Source organism: Macrosteles quadrilineatus, unplaced genomic scaffold, assembly GCF_028750875.1.
Source record: "Macrosteles quadrilineatus isolate MER2022 unplaced genomic scaffold, UCM_ALF_1.0 Scaffold_9__3_contigs__length_116548681, whole genome shotgun sequence".
Classification (NCBI taxonomy): domain Eukaryota; kingdom Metazoa; phylum Arthropoda; class Insecta; order Hemiptera; family Cicadellidae; genus Macrosteles; species Macrosteles quadrilineatus.
In genome coordinates, this window is record NW_026542602.1 from 114,260,030 (window position 1) to 114,266,501 (window position 6,472).

The window sequence follows — 6,472 nt, forward strand, 5'->3', positions numbered from 1 at the left end:
TGTTGCTGGAATTTGTTGGCCCTAAGACGGGTTGGATGAATGTCCCTGTCATTTTTGCGACTTTGCAGGGGTTTTTATAAAATTAGTAGTGTAAAAATTTCTTATATGATAACCTAGTCGTATATACAGGGTGAATTTTAAATGAGTTCCCCCCTACTTTTTTCTACATTTATTAAGATATCATCTCCGGACCACGTCAGATCATTGTTGAGTAGTAAGTACTTCATTTTGACTGGGTATACATTTTTGGCCGCCATCTTGGATCCGCCATATTGGATACAAAGTTTTTTTTTCAAATGTAAAGGTAGGGTTGTGACCCATTATTTCAAACTAGAATTTTACGCTGATTGCAATGCCGCAATTAGTTTTTAAAAATCTTGATCCGTTCTAAAGTTATGAGGAATTTTTATAACTTTATTTTTAGCCCTTTTTAACATTGTGCATTAACAAACTAAGACCATAATCTCAAAATAGTGCTGGATAAAGATAAGTATACACCACCATTCATTGTCGACATATTTTCACTTGGTTATGACGGATGTAGTTTTTTCAGCCGCCATCTTGGAGCCGCCATTTTGAAATGTGATCAATTTATTTAAATATGAAGGTGGTGTTGTGACCCATCATTTTGAACTACTTTTTTATACTGGACTCAATGCCGTAATCCGTTTTTGGTTATCAAGCTTTCTTGATGAAATATTAAAATACTCTTATTTAAAATTTCAATATTTCAAAATCCAAAGATGCAAATGAAAAACGGATTGCGGCATTGAGTTCAGCATAAAAAAATAGATCAAAATGATGGGTCACAACACCACCTTCATATTTAAATTAATTGATCCCATTTCAAAATGGCGGATTCAAGATGGCGGCTGAAAAAACTACACCCGTCATAACCAAGTGAAAATAAGTCGACAATGAATAGTGGTGTATACTTTCTTTATCTAGCACTATTTTGAGATTATAGTCTTAGTTTGTAAATGACCGAAAAAATCTGCTTATTAACACAGAAAAATCCAATTTTATATCATTTTCCACTAAACAACGTAGACAAAATTTTGAACCAAACATTTGCATAAAATCAGAAAGAATAAACCAAGTAAAGCAAACAAAATTTCTTGGTCTAATTATCGATAAACATCTATCTTGGGAGGGCCATGTGAATTATGTGGTTAAAAAGGTATCTTCCGGTATCCATGCTCTGCGACAGATGTTCAGAGTATGCAGTTTAGACACTCTAAGAGTTGTTTATTTCTCATTAATTCATTCACATATTTCATATGGAATTGTTCTATACGGGGCAACAACAAAAACTAATTTAGATAAAGTACTAATTAAGCAGAAAAAAGCTATCAGGGTGATGAAAAATCTTAAAAAGAAAGAGCCAGTCAAGAGCATCTTTCGTGAATTACAAATATTAACAGTTTATAGTCTTTATATTTATGAAACAATAATTTATGCAAAACAGATCCAACTATCATCCAGCTCAACAGAACAATTAGTATATAACACCAGATTAAAAATTAACCTACCTCGGCATAATCTTGAATTTTACACTAAAAAGACATCTTACATAGGGCTAAAATTTCTCCAGTCTATACCAGCTCACATCCGAAAAGAAACCAAATTTAATAAATTCAAGCAGCTCTTAAAGGAATATTTTTTAAGAACTCCCTGCTACTCAGTAACAGAATTCTTTAGTATTAGTAAAAAACAGTTAGGCCTAACTTAATTTGAATACCAAATACTGTAATCCTTAAAGTCATGATTTTGTTAAAAGTTAAAGTAAAGTAATTTTAGTACTCTTTTTACGTATTTAATTAGCAGTAAGCAATTTTGAATTTAGCTCATGACTCTATTCAAGTTCATGTAATGTGAAACTATAATGAATAAAGAATGTTTTGACTTTTGACTTTTTGACTGATAAATGCACAATGTTAAAATGCGCTAAAAATAAAGTTATAAAAAGTCCTCATAACTTAAGAACGGATCAAGATTTTTTTTAAACTAATTGCGGCATTGTAATCAACGTACAATTCTAGTTGGAAATAATGGGTCACAACCCTACCTTTACATTTGAAAAAAAACTTTGTATCCAATATGGCGGATCCAAGATGGCGGCCAAAAATGTATACCCAGTCAAAATGAAGTACTTACTACTCAACAATGATCTGACGTGGTCCGGAGATGATATCTTAAGAAATGTAGAAAAAAGTAGGGGGGGAACTCATTTAAAATTCACCCTGTATACTCATTTTGTGGTCAAATGGGATATTTTTGCTACACAGTTGAAAAACTAAATTTTGCAATACATCTTTCACATAAATTCAAATAAAAAAGGGTCCTGAACTTTTATGTTAAAAGTGTGTGAATAGTTATTATAACATAAAATCCAAGATATACACAATGTATACACTTGTATTTCCATGGAAATATTTATGATTTTACAGGGGAAGGGTGTCTTCCAACCGGGAATTGTACTTAATTTTGGGCTGGCCATGAAATGTACGGGAATTGTCCTTAAATGCCAGACTATGTCCTTAAATTTGTAATGGACATGTTTGTTTACATTTCCATAATTTATTACTAGGGGTATTATGCAATAAAAACCCCATTAGTACTCTCAAATCCCATTAATATTTTATCAGGACGATAATCATTTCCAGCAAGTACTTCCAATAACTAGCAGCTTAGCTCATTAAAGTTGTATCACTTTTATTCCTTTACAACTTCATTACTAGGGTAATTATTATGAGATCCCAAACCTATTTTATCATAAAAATAATAGTTTTATTATGGCTGTTATATTTCACTTCTTACTCATAATTTAATCTTGAACCTTCAATTTGCCACTGGCCATTGCCTAAATCTGCCATAAAACTGTTTATGGTTTAATATTAAACTTGAACTTATATAAAGTCTTATTTTGTAAGTTAAAACCTTTTTTGTGTATATTGTACTTTCAATACACAAAAACCACAAGCTTTGTTGTTTGCATTAAAGTTTGTACCTATCATTAAGGAGGCCTACTTGGTCTCAAATCATGTCATCGCATTTTCTGTATTTTTGTCTTATATTGTTGGCTGTTCAGGTTTCAACGTTTTTTGTTTCCCATATTTGCCTTGGGCCCGAACGCTACACAGTGAGCCACAGACTCACTAAACTGTTTTATATCGGTTGAAAAAGAATAATAAGTTATTCAAAGCTGTATGTAAAATTCACTGTATTATGACAATAAATTGTACAAATAATTATAGTTAATATATTTCTGAACAAGAATAATTGTCGACGTTTATATAGAGATAAAAAAATAAAGGTCCCATCTGAATTTTAGATGCAAGACCCTTTGTTTGGCAAGTAGTCGGTCAATTGACTTAATCGCTTGGTCTCAAGCATTACATTGTCACTGAAAAAGCCCGTAACATTTCAACCACACATTTCCCCACAAATACTTCTCATTTACCCATAATTTATTACATTAGTGAATCTTTGTGCTTTGTGTTGTGTTAAGTGAGTGATGTGATGATAATTGTATCCATTTTAAATAGCCTATAGAGTACCGGTGGACCGGACAAATAACTAATTATTGGATTGAAACTTTTGCAAACCTTTTCATTTCCCAGTAGCATTCGAATAATTTAGTTTTTTATTTTTATCCTTCCAGGTGTAGCAAGGATAGTACGGTATTTCAAATTTTTGAATATTGTCCGCTTGCAACGTGGGTGCATAAGTTATTGCTTATTCTTCGATAATATCTCTCATCCACAGACATGGCAACTTTATATATTTGAGGAATTTCAGACTTTACTGCGCTGACGTTCTTCCAAACGACGAGTAGCGATTGGTCGACTCTCCTACTCAAAACGATCAGCTCGTTTGTATGTTCTTCATATTGCTTGGCCATAAGATGTGAAATTATTTCACTACTTTCATTCTTCGATGTGTGACCTGGGCCGAGATTCTGAGACATTTGGTGGGATGTATTAGCTGGTTGGGTCTGGTTCGGTTGTAGACGAAGTGGTAAAGTTAGTTTCTTGATGATCAAAGTTAGTTTCTTGATGATCGATTGTCGTAGCTTCTTTCCCTTGCAGATTCTGTATTATTTATTTTCGCTTCGTATGTGTTTAATTTTAAATCTTGAAAACATTTAACACTAATATTATGTAACTAATAAAATAAATAAATACAACTATTCTTTCAAATGTTTAGTCCAAACTAGCAAATACAGTTATTTTTGTTTACATGTCAAATCAAATAAATTATGACAATCAAAATAGCCTGTAACAGCTGTTTTTATTAACTGCCGCTACAAAAAGGTGTTGCCGATAACATGGGCACTTTCAAGAGCTGTAGGACAGAAACAGGATTTTCCCCAGCATTGTGACCAACTCCAATCGATTTCTCGTAGCCAAGTACCCCATATTCAACAAAAAATCTAAAATCCTTGGATGAGTGAGCGTAGTAAACGAACTTCAACTTGGAGGCGAGTTAGCGTAGCGAACGAGCTAACCTGAAGGCAAGTGAGCGTAGCGAACGAGCTCCAGCCTAAAGGTGAGTGAGCGTAGAAAATTCAACCTGGATGTGATTGAGCCATGCGAACGAGCTCATCTTGAAAATGAACAAGCATTTTATCTAAAACCACATTAGGACAGGATGACGTCTGTCGGGCCACTTAGTAAATAAATAATCATGATTCATACAACATTTAAGGTACAATGTAATAAAAGCACGATTCAGACGAATGTTGCCTTACTCATAATCTACTGATGGCTGTGATGGGTTATGGGTTGCCAGTTGAGACATTAGGCCACCAACCGTCCTCTTAACCAGAGCATTACATTACGGATTGACGTGAAAATTCTGGTTTGGTCTTAACGGCAAACTTGATGTTGGTAATCCTGATGAGGGTTTGAAATAAATAAACAGTATTGTTGCGTATGATTTTAATAATTTATTTTTTGTAATTTTTGCTGGAATAAAATCTTTTACAAAAATCAAAATCCCACAAAAAAACACGCCCCCCCAAAAATTCTGATGACGAAAGTTGCTCCATGCCCGCCCTCTTCTGGGCACCCCTGCTTGGGACTTGATTAACGCATTTAATTGGTCGGATATAGTTCTTAACTGCAAACGTTGGATTTTGGTACTGTACAAGTTCTTTTCCTTAGAACTGTTGGTATCAGCAAGAATCATTTTTACGTACCAAATATCACTGTTATTTACAAATTAGTTATTGTTGGTGTTGCACCTTATTTATTACAGCCGTATTCAATTTAATTGATGTCTTAACTGTATAAGTTTTGCTTTTTCTGTATAGATTCCAAATTTGTTAGTTTATGCTAAGAAAATGATAACGCATTTTAGTAAAACATTTGTTCAGCAAACCATCATGAATTGTTTACGCTTTACGTTGTTTATGTATCAGTTTGTGGTCTATTTTGGTAATTTTTATTATAAATTACCAATCTAAATTGTCTATAGTACTTCATTTCATATAGCAAGCCGTCAACTTGACAGCATTTCGGGTCATCTTTGGTCTAAACAAATATAAATTATTATGATAAAATTTGATGACATTAACAAAGATTTCAAATACTTATGTTCTTTGTTATGCTTAAAGCCTAGCAAATTCCCTAATTAAGTTCTGTATTATTGTGTGTATGTATGTTGGTAACACATTAATGTCCCTATTTCTCAGTTTTTCACGGAAAGGACAAAAGCACCTTTGATAATGAAAATGTCAACCCGAATAAAATGTTAAATGGTGAGGTTTATGAGGTAGTACTTTAAATACTTTTAACCATTATTGTGGAAAGGTAACTTTCAATTATAGCTCATAACTACAGGTTACCGGTACGACATGGCCGGGCTGAGGGGTCGTCATGCACGGATTACTAGAAAGTGGGGGTCGTTGAATCTGCAGTTTACGGATCCGTAGCTTGGTCATCTTTTAGGTACAATTTATTTTATGGAGGTACAAAATTGTACAAAATAGGTACTAAATAGCAGCATAGCTTATAGCTAAATGTTACGACATGACCGGGCTGAGGGGTCGTAGACCTGTACTGTTTACGGGCCGTAGTTTATGTATCTTTGAGGTACAAATTGTTTAATGGAGATACAAAATAGTACGAAATAAGTACTAAATGATGGTGTACATATTAGGATCAAATTCTACGGGCCAGCGTGTCACTGGCCCGGAATCTCCTGTACCGAGTGGGGTACTAATTTTTTGTTTGTTGGTACTAAATAGTACGAAATACAGTAGGTACTAAATACTAGCATAATTTTTATGTACTAATTCCGAAATGGCCGGGCCAGTGGCATGGACGTCAAGTTCAAACGGTTTCGATTTCAAATTCAATCAAGTTCAGTCGTTCTCGTTCGTTCAATAATAGCAATAATAGCGTGGTAATAGCTGCTATAGACATCCCAAGAACAAAACAACCTGCGCAGAAACGAAAGGATCACG